The sequence below is a fragment of the Microcebus murinus genome, chromosome 14 (assembly GCF_040939455.1).
Source record: "Microcebus murinus isolate Inina chromosome 14, M.murinus_Inina_mat1.0, whole genome shotgun sequence".
Taxonomy (NCBI): Eukaryota; Metazoa; Chordata; class Mammalia; order Primates; family Cheirogaleidae; genus Microcebus; species Microcebus murinus.
Genome location: NC_134117.1, coordinates 51222402 through 51235394, shown reverse-complemented (window position 1 = coordinate 51235394; position 12993 = coordinate 51222402). Strand labels below are relative to the sequence as shown.

Below are 12993 nucleotides of genomic sequence, written 5' to 3'. Positions count from 1 at the left end.
CATGCTAATTTTTTATATATGTATTAGTTGGCCAATTAATTTCTTTCTATTTATAGTAGTGACGGGGTCTCGCTCTTGCTCAGGCTGGTTTTGAACTCCTGACCTTGAGCAATCTGCCCGCCTCGGCCTCCCAGAGTGCTAGGATTACAGGCATTTTTAGTTTTTTAGAGACAGTCTCACTGTGTTGCCTAGGCTGGAGTGCAGTGGCATAGTCATGACTCACTTCAGCCTTGAACTCCTGGCCTCAAGTGTTCCTTTTGCCTTAGCTTCCTGAGTAGCTGGGACTACAGGCTTGTGCTACTATGCCAGGCTGATTTTTATGTTTTTTGTGGAATTGGGGTCTTGCTTTATTACCTAGACTGATTTCAAACTCCTGGCCTCAAGGGGTCCTCCTGCCTTAGCCTCCAAAAGTGCTGGGATTACCGGGTAAGTCACCTTGCCCAACCTGATCTTATGATTTTTATTTTTAAATTTAAATATTTTTTAGTTTTTGGGACAAAGTCTTATTTCATTGCCCTGGGTAGAGGGCAGTGGCATCATAGTAGCTCACTGCAACCTCAACTCCTGTGCTCAAACGATCCTCCTGCCTCAGCCTTCCAGAGTACTAGGATACAGGTGTGAACCACCTTGCACAGCCTTGATTTTTTAAAAAAAAATTATCCAAAAGTTTTTTTTCCTCAATTCAGAAGTTTTATATGGCCAAATGTGTTTGTCATTTCCCCTGTTACTTCTAAATTTTTTGTTGTGTTTAGAAATGCCCTCCTTTTCTAAGAGAAAGACATTTAATCATGTTTTCTGCTAAAACGTTTTTGGTATAGTGATCCCATATTTATTTTTATAAAGAATGAGGTACACATTGAATACATTTTTTTCCATATCCTTTTGCAGTTCATAACCATGATGAACTTTCACATACACATTACTTTTTTTTTTTCTTTCTTTCTTTTATAGTTTTAAGAATTGGGTAAACACATTACCTTTCTGATATGAGGAAAAACCTTTTTTTCTCAAATGACTAGTCCATTGTGAAGATGTCACTTTTTCAGTAATTTATCCTTTTTCCTGATTTTTTTTATTTTTAAGAAATGATGTCTTGCTATGTTGCCCAGGCTAGCCTTTAATTCCTGAGCTCAAGTCATCCTCTTGCTGTAGTCTTCTGCTTTTTCTCAATTTTATTTACCATTTCTGTCATATGCAATATTCAGTGAATTCATTTAAGAGAAGTAAGGATATACTTACAGTGCTATTTAGTCCCAAAGATGTTCATTGTACTTTTGTTTATTAAATTGAAAGGTAATTTAAATGTATACAATAGAAGAGGGATGAAAAAATCTCTATATTTGAATTATACACATCCATTAATATGTTTTTGTAGAATTATATTTTTAAATGACAATGAAAGACATTTACATCATAAGTAGAAAGAAAGCAAATTACAAAAAGTGTACAATATTATATATCATGTTTTGTTTCTTGAAAATTAAACACAGCATAGTAATGCATGTTTATAGTCTCAGCTACTGGAGAGGCTGAGGCAGGAGAATTGCTGGAGGCCAGGAATTTGAGGTTGAAGTGAGCTATAATCATGTCACTACACTCTTGCCCGAGAAACAGAGCAAGACCTTATCTCAAAAATTTAAAAATAAAAAAAATAAACACAGGCTAAGCACAGTGATTCAAACCTGTAATCCCAGTACTCTGGCAGCCTATAATCCCAGTACTTTGGGAGGCCAAGGTTGGAGGATTTCTTGAGCCCAGGAGTTGAAGACCATCACTAGCAAAAATAATAAAAAATATAGCTGGGCATGGCAATGTGTTCCTGTAGTCCCATATACTTGGGAGGCTGAGCTGGGAGGACTGCTTGAGTCCAGGAAGTTTGAGGCTGTAGTGAGCTATGATTGTGACAGTGTATTCTCCAGCCTGGGTGACAGAGATAGATCCTATCTCAAAAAAAAAAAAAAAAGAAGAAATAAAAAAAAATAAATAAAAGGGGCCAGGCGCGGTTGTTCATGCTTATAATCCTAGCACTCTGGGAGGCCAAGGCGGGAGGATTGCTTGACCTCAGGAGTCCGAGACCAGCCTAAGCAAGAGTGAGACCCCGTCTCTACTATAAATAGAAAGAAATTAGCCAAACAACTAAAAATATAAAAAGTTAGGTGGGCATAGTGGCTCATGCCTGTAGTCCCAGCTACCTGGGAGGCTGAGGCAGGAGGATTGCTTGAGCCCAGGAGTTGGAGGTTGCTGTGAGCTAGGCTGATGCCACGGTACTCTAGCCCAGGCAAGAGAGTGAGACTCTGTCTCGGGAAAAATAAACAAATAAATAAAAGATATAAACACATACCTATGAATAAATATTCATAGAAAAAGTATCTGTAAGGCTCTAAGGTTATATACCAACATGTTAACAGTATTTACTTCTGCAGATGGCTGCTGAAATAAGATGATTAGAAGGTTATATGTGAAAATCCTAATTGTTGTGATTATCACAAGATTTGTAGGATTTTAATCAATTTTTCTATTCATTGTTTTGGTCATTGTGTGACATACTGCATGGTGATGTCAGGTATCTGTAACCAAGATTATCATCCCTAGGTAGATATTAGCAGTGACAAAGATAAAAGTGTGGGGATGGTCAGAGCATCTAGATTATCTTGTCTTTCTGAGCAATTGGCCCCTGATGTTCAGTATGTACAGGTAAGTGTTCTAGTAGAACTAGAGCCCTTGAGGTCTACACATGTGGTGTGGTAGAGAGAGGAATGGGGACAGATGTTGAGCAGTTACACCCCAAATGGGAACAAACCTTTTGGATAGATGTTACAGACACTGTGACCCTAGGTAATCATCTTTTCTAGTTGTTGAGATGAAAGACATGGTCTTGGATAATAGGTATTAGGGACTTTTCGGACACTACTTCAGACTCTGAAACTACTAGTGACTCTTTAGTTTTACATTCCACCTAGAGCCATAGCCTGATCTACCTTTCCCTGTCTGCGGTTTTGCCATGTCCCATGTTTATTCAAATGTCTTAACTTCTGGCTGGCTGACACAGGTTTAATAAGTAGTAGAAATAATCAGGAATAATATTCAAAATTCTTAGTAATTCAACTGTGGAATTAGGGGGTGGGGAACCTGTGGTCTTGGGGGCACATGTGGCCTTCTGGATCCTTAAGTGCAGCCTTTTGACTGAATCCAAACTTTACAGAAAAAATCCTTTTAATAAAGGGATTTGTTCTATGAAGTTCGGATTTGGTCGAGGGGCCACACTTGGGTATCTGGAGGGCCCCATAGGGCCCAGAGGCCGAAGGTTCGTCCCATACCCCAGAGCTACTATAACAAATTACTATAGACTGGGTAACTTATAAACAACATAAATTTATTGGTTGTCATTCTTGGGGCTGGGAAGTTCAAGATCAGGGTGTTGGCAGGTTCTGTGTCTGATGAGGGCCCTTTACTCTTAGATGGTGTCTTATGTGTCCTCACATTGTTGAAGTGGTAAACTAGCCCTCTGTGGGCTCTGTTATAAGGGCACTGATTCCATCCATGAGAGTTCTATCCCCATGACCTAATTTAAAGGACTCACTTCTTAATACTGTTGCGTTGGGGATTAGGTTTCAACATAGGTATTTTTTGGAGGACACAAATGTTCAGACTATATAGCACAACTAGTATACATATATTTCAGTATTTTACACTGGTGTGATGGTATGGGGAAGTAGCATTAGCTAATTATTCCTTGTTGTGTACCCTACACAGACTTGAGCTTTTGACATGCAATCTTTGGACACTTGACATGTAGTTCACAGAACAATACTGTGATGAAAGTGCTATAATTATCCTCATTTTACAAAAAGGACATTTCAATAAGTTTCTGAATCTTAAAATTTATGATATTTTACATCACTTTTTAATTTTTTGTCTCTAAACATTTTTTACAAGTGACCAGTCAAAATCTTTTCTTTGAATGTTATAGGAAAGATGGAGTAGGATTATGAATATGAGTTTAATTCTGAAGGCTTTTATTATTTCCTTTTCATGGCATTTGATTATTGATTGCATGTTCATTTAAATGGTATTTCTAGTTTCATTCTTCTGAAGTTAAACACAATTAACATCAAGGTTTCAAGTTTTATATTAGAAAATAATAAGAGGAATTTCAATTACAAATTTTAATTTATAAAGACAAAAGCTTTTTAAAATTCTAGCTATTACAGATATGGCTAGTGCTACCACTAATAGTTTTTTTAATTACTGTGTTTAAGTAATTACAATTTAAATTTTATTCTTATGATTTAAAAGTTGAAATGAATGTTCTGATTAATTTTATTTATGTCTGGTATATTTACTCTGGTACTTTTGGTGGCCTCTAAATGTAACTTTAGAAATTCTACATTTGCCAAAGTAAAAAGTGGTGTTTTTTTTTTTTAAAGTGGTGTTTTTTATGATTATTTCAGTAGAGCTTATTTTGAAGCTTTTTAAAACTTTGAGCTTTTCCCTCATCCTACAACTACAATCCAGTACATGCTGAATCTCAGTTGGCCAGAAAAAGGAAAATGTACAGACTGAGAATCAAGGTTTGTATATTTGAGGAAGGTTTTCTTTCCTTACATATGTTTCAATTATCTGAAATCCATCTGCTTCTGCCAGTTCCCATGGAACTAAGGGTGACAAGATAAAGAAAAGAGAAAAAAGAAGGAAGGTGTTAGAAACTAGAAGTTATAAGCTGAGTTCTGCTTCTTACCCTCCCTGGTCTACTCCTGTTTGGTGTTCTGGTCCAACGCTGGGTGGTTTGAATGGACACAACACTTGCTGGGATCCTGGCTGGCCTCCATTACTCAGCGCCCTTTGACCATGGGCAGATCACCCAAAGCCTCTGTAACTCATCCATCCATCTCTCTCTCTCTCTCTCTCTCTCTCTCTCTCTCTCTCTCTCTCTCTCTCTCTCTCTCTCTCTCTCTCTCTCTCATTTTTATGAAAACATTCTGTAAGATCTGAGGTCTTCTATAAATAATGAGGGAATGTTATTAAACCTTACATGCCAGTGACTTGTTGCATGCTATTAAGCCAGCCATCTGAGTTTGTTATTCTTCTTTTTGTCTCATTTGTAACACACGGAAAATTTTGTAAACAGAAGTGATAATAAAAGTATTTTACAAATGGTATAGCAAAGGCAACAGCCATTCACAGTGGAAGCCAGATATCAGCAGCCAGAATGTATGCTATATAGTCTGGTGATTATTAGAACAGAGCACTTTTGAGAATCTCAAGGAGGCTTGGAGGAACCTTTCCCAAATACTTTTTTTTCTTTTTCTTTTTTTCCTAGAGACAGGCTCTTTCTCTGTTGCCTAGGCTGGAGTACAGTAGTGTGATCATAACTCACTGCAGCCTTGAACTCCTGGGCTCAAGTGATCCTCTCACCTTTGCCTACCAAGTAAGCAGGAGTACAGATATGAATTGCCATGCCTGGGATCAACTACTTTTTTTTTTTTTTTTTTGAGACAGAGTCTCACTTTGTTGCCCAGGCTAGAGTGAGTACTGTGGCATCACCCTAGCTCACAGCAACCTCAAATTCCTGGGCTCAAGCAATCCTTCTGCCTCAGCCTCCCGAATAGCTGGGACTACAGGCATGCGCCACCATGCCCGGCTAATTTTTTCTATATATATTAGTTGGCCAATTAATTTCTTTCTATTTCTAGTAGAGATGGGGTCTCGCTCTTGCTGAGGGTGGTTTTGAACTCCTGACCTTGAGCAATCCGCCTGCCTCAGCCTCCCAGAGAGCTAGGATTACAGAAGTGAGCCACTGCACCCAGCCCAACGCTTGAATTTTAAAAAATCAGAACTTAAGTTACAATTAGTAGAATTTGAGTCTTGATTTGTGTGTGGGGGGTGCAGAAGTGTTGTGACACTCAGACCTCTGCTCTCTAGTCCTTTGGCTCTTTGACCTACATTGTAGAGTTACCAGAGATGTATGATTTCCACATGAGAATACTGTACAAAAGGCATCTGTAGTCACACACAGTTATTCCTTTGCGTAATAATGTTGCAGTTGTTGCTTGTGGGTGTCATAACTGAATTATCTTTCCTCTAGAACCTTCTCTGAGAGCAAGATTTTAGTTATCACACTCATCAGATGTTGCACACAACTATAGACTGTTGTATATTGGTTATTTATAACTAATACTTCTGAAGGACAAGGTGCAATAGAATTGAACTTGCTTGAAAATCTCCAGGCCAATTTATTTAGCTTTGTGGCTTAACTTTTATATTTGTGATACATGGAGTCCTTCCTTTGTCTAAAGCATGTATTTAGAATCTGTATATTTTTATCAAACTGCAATCTCTTTGGATACATACATGGATTCTGGATGCTGCTCCCACCATGGTAACCTCAGATGGGAATGGAGGGTGGTGTGTTGGGAGAGAAGCCATGTTTGAAAATTCAAATCTACTTCCATATTGTTTGAGCAGTTGGGAAGAGGATGAATTGATGAGAGTCTGTTAATGCTCATCTACTCCAAACCTGTATTATGCAATTTCTTTCTTTCTTTCTTTCTTTTTTTTTTTTTACAAATATTGTTTATTTTAATGAAGCTGGTACAGACAATGTCCATTCAAAACCCATATTCCCAGGCCAAAAAGTACAAATAAAATAAAAAAGAGCAGTGTTCTATTGTATACACTTCTGCATGAATAACTTTATTAATTGCTAATGAAAATTAGAACTTTTCTGGGATCTTCTCACAAGATTTTTAAAAAATCTTTAAAATGCCTTCTCTTCAGTGAAGCCATCTTTGGAGTTATTCATTACTCTCACCTTTTCTGTCAGCTTGACTCCAACTGGATATTCCTCTTCTTTTGGTCCAGACCCTCAAATTTGAAAAGTAGCTTCATGTTAAGGAAAGGTCATTTTTCCACAGTTCAGTTCTCTGAAAAACTTCCATCTCCCACTGAAAGTCACAGTCCAGGAGTGAAGCAATCACATGCTAGAACTTCAGGGCCAATTGTAAAGTCATTATGAACACCTGCATTGGTCGATCTTATTTATCACAAGCCTGAAAATGCACAGTCCTGAAAACGGTGGCCTCTCTGTGCACACATGTACTTTTTTTTTTTTTTTTTTTTTTTTTTTTTGAGACAGAGTCTCGCTTTGTTGCCCAGGCTAGAGTGAGTGCCGTGGCGTCAGCCTAGCTCACAGCAACCTCAAACTCCTGGGCTCGAGTGATCCTTCTGCCTCAGCCTCCCAAGTAGCTGGGACTACAGGCATGCGCCACCATGCCCGGCTAATTTTTTTTTTATATATATATCAGTTGGCCAATTAATTTCTTTCTATTTATAGTAGAGACGGGGTCTCGCTCTTGCTCAGGCTGGTTTTGAACTCCTGACCTTGAGCAATCCGCCCGCCTCGGCCTCCCAAGAGCTAGGATTACAGGCGTGAGCCACAGCGCCCGGCCAACACACATGTACTTTTTAAAAAGGAGTGGGCAAGGCTGGGCGCAGTGGCTCACGCCTGTAATCCTAGCACTCTGGGAGGCCGAGGCGGGCGGATTGCTCGAGGTCAGGAGTTCGAAACCAGCCTGAGCACGAGCGAGACCCCATCTCTACTATAAAATAGAAAGAAATTAATTGGCCAACTGATATATATATATAAAAATTAGCCGGGCATGGTGGCACATGCCTGTAGTCCCAGCTACTCGGGAGGCTGAGGCAGAAGGATTACTTGAGCCCAGGAGTTTGAGGTTGCTGTGAGCTAAGCTGACGCCACGGCACTCACTATAGCCTGGGCAACAAGCGAGACTCTGTCTCAAAAAAAAAAAAAAAAAAAAAAAAAGGAGTGGGCAATATGAAGGGGACTGAGGCTTGATCACCAAAAATCAGCACAATGAAAACAAACAATAATGAATAATGAGCACTAGAATTCAAATTACCAGATGTTTTAAAGAGATGGGGTGCCAGTTTTCAATTCCGTTTTGAACACCACATTACAAAAGAACTATTTTTAAAAATAAAAAAGGATTGAGGGAAAAGAAAAAAATTAAAAGAATATCTAAACTGTTGAATGAGCCCCCCCCCCCCCGTTTGTTCCTGATAAACTTCAATCACATCTTCTTCCTCCATTCCCAGTTTTTTGGAGTATGATTATCAGCAATTCTCTGACCTTCAAAGAGAAACCTGAGTGAATTCATTGGAATTCCCTGTCTTTGACAGTATGATTCTTTGAGTTTCTTGAGATGTGTTGTCATTTTCACTTTGAAGTGAATCTCACTGCTATCCTGTCCAATGACTTTAAGTTTAATGTATTCTCCTTCCTTCTCATCCCCCAAGTCCTCAGTTGAAGGTTTTGCCTCCTGGTCAGTCAGACATGGCGACGGTGGCTTCGCCCGGGGGTCTCCGCACAGCAGCGGCCACGGGTAGGCAGAACCTCGCTCTGGGGTTTACAAATCTGTCTCTCTGCAATTTCTAATATTTATTCCTCTTTTCCCTTTACTCTCTCTTTCTCATAAGGTTCATTCCTTTTCTATGAAGTCCTTTATAGCTGGGAAGGTGACCTGCACCTGTAATCTCAGCTACTTGGAAGGCTTTTTTCTGTAGCAGAATAAACAATTCATATTTACCGTGCTTTCTGAATATGGTCTCAAGCTTTAGTGATCGAGGGTTATCTTTGTCTTTGGTAGTGTGGTTAGAAACATAATTTATAGCCAGAGGTTTTTGTCTTTATTGTTTTGTTTAAGCATACAGCGAGCATGCTGTGTAGATTATGGAAGGCAATGTCAGGCTCTTCTAAGCTTCCCAAATTAACAAAATATAATTCCTGGTTAAAGTATGTTTTTAAGTTTTCCACAATTCCTGGGATTTTATATAAAGAATGTAAGAGGATGAGAATTTAGAGAAAAATAGTCACTTGGTTTGGATTCATTATTAAGTCTTCAGTTTCTTGAGTCAGAAGAGGGAAAGAGAAGAGTTTTACACATACACAAAAATTGAGAGCACATCTCAGCTTGATTGAGTCTCAGTGCTTCCTGATAGGTGAAGATATTTATTCTTCTCTTTGTATTGGATTGTAGTTGTAAAATGGGGGAAGAGGAAAGCTGTCACCACCATTATTTAAGGTAAGCTGTTTCTAATTTCTTTTATTTGCTCCCTGATAGCTTTTTTTTTTTTTTTAACCTTTCTATAAAGCAGTGCTAGGTAGAATAATGAGTGTGTGAGTGGAGAAAAAGGTCCCAAATGAGAGAGAGTAGCTTTATCAATTGAAATTCCCAGTCGCCCTCTGAATGACTGGTATGTTTGTCAGTCTGTTGACTAGCAGTGAAGCTGAATTCCCACTTCCTTACTTATTCCTTTCTATTATAATAATTTTCTGAGTGTGCCTCCCTTTTTATTCAAATTCCTGAGTATTGATATGCAGGAGAGAGGTAAGGAGGAAGGGGATTTTGGTAAGAAGAAAAAACAAATGATTTAGTTCTCAAAGAAAGGTTCAAACCTTTACTATGTACCAGGAATTATTTTAGGAATTTATATATATTAACTCGTTGAATCTTCATAAAAGTCTAACTTGAATACCTACTTATTATGATGCCTCTTTTACAGATAATGAAACTGAAACCTAGGTTAAGTAACTTGATCATATAGCTAGTTAGTAGTAGAGTCTGATTTGAACTAAGGAGGTATACCCTACAGTCCATACTCTTAACCTCTTTTGACCATTTTGACCAATTTTGACAGTAAGTCAAAAATAGTTTAATAATAAAGCAATAAAAAATAAATTAGCTGAAATGAGAAAAGTTGTCAAACCAAGAAAATAATGCTAGTGCCGGATTACTTCATAGGCAGACTACCTGCATACTTCACCCCTACCCCTACAAAGCTGGGACTCCAGAAATAGAGAAAAATGTTTTTGTTTTTGTTTTTATTTTTTATTTTTTGAGACAAAGTCTCACTTTGTTGCCTGGGCTATAGTGAGTGCCATGGTGTCAGCCTAGTTCACAGCAACCTCCAATTCCTGGGCTCAAGTTATCCTACTGCCTCAGCCTCCCAAGTAGCTGGGACTATAGGCATGCGCCACCATGCCTGGCTAATTTTTTTTTTCCTATATATTTTTAGTTGGCCAATTAATTTGTTTCTATTTTAGTAGAGGTGGGGTCTCACTCTTGCTCAGGCTGGTTTTGAACTCCTGACCTTGAGCGATCCGCCCGCCTGGGTCTCCAAGAGTGCTAGGAAGAGAAAAATGTTTTTAAGAGGTTGACTGGTCAGGTGTGGTGGCTCATGCCTATAATCCCAGCACTTTGGAAGGCTGAGGTGGGAATATTCTTTGAGGCCAGGAATTGGAGAACAGCATGGGGCCCTGTCTCTAAAAAAATTAGCCAACCATGGTGGCACACACCTGTAGTCCTAGCTACTTGGGAGACTGAGGCAAGAAGATTGCTTCAGCCCAGGAATTTGAGGCTGCAGTGAGCTGTGATCACACCACTGCATTCCAGTCTAGGTGACAGAGCAAGACCCTATCTCAAAAATTAGTTAATTAAAATAAAAACATGGTGAAATAAACTGGTTGAATAGCTGTAAAACTAGATCGTGAGTTTAGCATTCCAGTAATTATTGGCATTATTTTTAGCATTCTCCGATGTACAATTAGAGAATGCTAGTTCATCAGTCCGATTTGTCATGTTCTTGCAACTTGTGAGTTAATGCCTCCTTTACCTTTACAAATTTCCAGATACACTTGTTTTTTACCAATTTATCATTTTGACTTCTTTGTTAATTCACACAGTTATTTCCTATTAAACCACTTGGAGCCAGTAAAAAAGCAACCAGGAAGTTTGGAACTTGGGAGAAGGAAATAAGAGATAGATGGAGTCAGAGAGAACAAATGAGAGAGGCAAGACCAAAGTGATCCAGATTAGGAACAAGAAAAAAATATGACAGTTGTAAAAATTTACAGAAGTTTTAAAACAAAATGGATAGAAAAGACTTGGGAAAATCCTAGCAAAATCTGATGTTTTCTCAGATTGTGTCAACATGATTAGGCCTCACAATGATCAGCTTTTCGATTATGTTTTACATATGTTAAATTTCTTAAGATGAATTATTTCAGTAAAGATGGAACTAGTATATGGATAATCTTGACTAATTTTGTTTTCTAAAAATGCCCCTTGAAAAACCTTCACCAGGAGCTGCAATAATTAAGCCAACCTACAAAATATGCAGTTTTATAAATACCTGGTTAATAAGGTATTTGCTATACCTTTAGTATTATTGCCTAACTTTGTCTCCACATGTAAAGAACACCACATTTGTACTATACCAGTTTTGACTCAGCTTAAAGGAGGTTATTTAGAAAAGTCACTGCTTTGACTGCCACATGTAGCTGGTTTGAATATCAAAAGATAGAAAACAATTACATTAATAATTTGAAAATGAGCAGTTTGAAAACAAATAGATCAGGGCCCGCAGGGTGGCTCACGCCTGTAGTCCTAAGCACTCTGGGAAGACGAGGTGGGAGGTTCGCTCAAGGTCAGGAGCTTGAAACCAGCCTGAGCAAAAGTGAGACCTCGTCTTTACTAAAAATAGAAAGAAATTAATTGGCCAACTGAAAATAGACATATATATAAAAAAATTAGCCAGGCATGGTGGCGCATGCCTGTAGTCCTAGCTACTCAGGAAGCTGAGGCAGAAGGATCGCTTGAGCCCAGGAGTTAGAGGTTGCTGTGAACTAGGCTGACGCCACAGCACTCTAGCCTGGGCAATAGAGTGAGGCTCTGTCTAAAAAAAAAAAAGAAAGAAAAAAAAAAGAATTTATAAAGTACTCCAGAAGTTTTCATGATAACTCTGAAAAATGTAAAGATGGCAAGGTAATAAATTTGTTCGTAAGTGCCAACTGATTAATTCATCAAACCAACTTAATATTAAGACCTTCAAATCTGTGGCCTAAAAGCTGTGTATGTTAAGAGAAGTAGTTCTTAGTGGCAGTAGTCAAGTGACTTTATGTGTAAATTTTAAAGTTTGACTGTATAGTTTATCAATCCCTCCTGAAGAGATCTAATCCAGGATTATTGCCATTTTACACACGGTATTTTTATAAAATGTAGCTTAATCATAATCTCACACTGAAAATTTTACATCACTTTTTGCTGTTATCATTCTTTTAAAAATCATAGGCCAAAATAATTTATGCCTTAATGTATCATCATATAACATTCCTTAAAACAGTTGTTAATGTTAGTGTTTTGTTTTTGACATTTTTTTTTTTTTTTTTTTTTTTTTTTGAGACAGAGTCTCGCTTTGTTGTCCAGGCTAGAGTGAGTGCCGTGGCGTCAGCCTAGCTCACAGCAACCTCAAACTCCTGGGCTCGAGCGATCCTTCTGCCTCAGCCTCCCGAGTAGCTGGGACTACAGGCATGTGCCACCATGCCCGGCTAATTTTTTATATATATATCAGTTGGCCAATTAATTTCTTTCTATTTATAGTAGAGACGGGGTCTCGCTCTTGCTCAGGCTGGTTTGTTTTTGACATTTTAACTTGAAAGTGATATGCTAAAATATAATGTATTTAACAACATTGGGTGGCAAATATTCAATAAGTAGTTTATATGTGTTGAACATTTCTTTACTGGAAAATGTTTTTCTCACATGGAGAGATGTTCACAATATAATGTAGAGAATTGGCTACAAAATAGAAATACATTATTACCATAAGTTTTAAGTGTGTATACATGTATGTAAATGAAAACGTATAAAAGAGTTGAAAGATTATAAATTTAGGTAGTTATTACTAGAGCATGACTATATGTATTAAAATTTTACTTGTCTATATTTTCTTACTTCCTACACTGAATAGACTTGAAAAAAGTACTTTAAAGTCTTTTTTTTTTTTTTTTTTTGAGACAGAGTCTCACTTTGTTGCCTAGGCTAGCGTGAGTGCCCTGGCGTCAGCCTAGCTCACAGCAACCTCAAACTCCTGGGCTCAAGCGATCCTGTTGCCTCAGCCTCCCGAGTAGCT

General features: G+C 38.2%; 1 protein-coding gene and 1 pseudogene across 3 annotated transcripts in view; one reads left to right on the top strand and one right to left on the bottom strand.

The window, feature by feature from the left end:
- SLC25A16 (solute carrier family 25 member 16) overlaps positions 1-12993 on the top strand; it is a 58707-nt gene that overhangs the window by 31307 nt on the left and 14407 nt on the right. Inside the window, exon 1 of one of the 3 annotated variants that reach the window (XM_076010048.1) lies at positions 8415-9104. The exons of the other annotated variants lie outside the window; for them this stretch is intronic. The gene's annotated coding sequence lies outside the window, so the exon portion shown is untranslated. Of the gene's footprint in view, positions 1-8414; positions 9105-12993 lie in introns of those variants that run through there. 3 annotated transcript variants of the gene reach the window in all.
- Positions 2412-9702, bottom strand: LOC109729423 (small ubiquitin-related modifier 1-like; annotated as a pseudogene).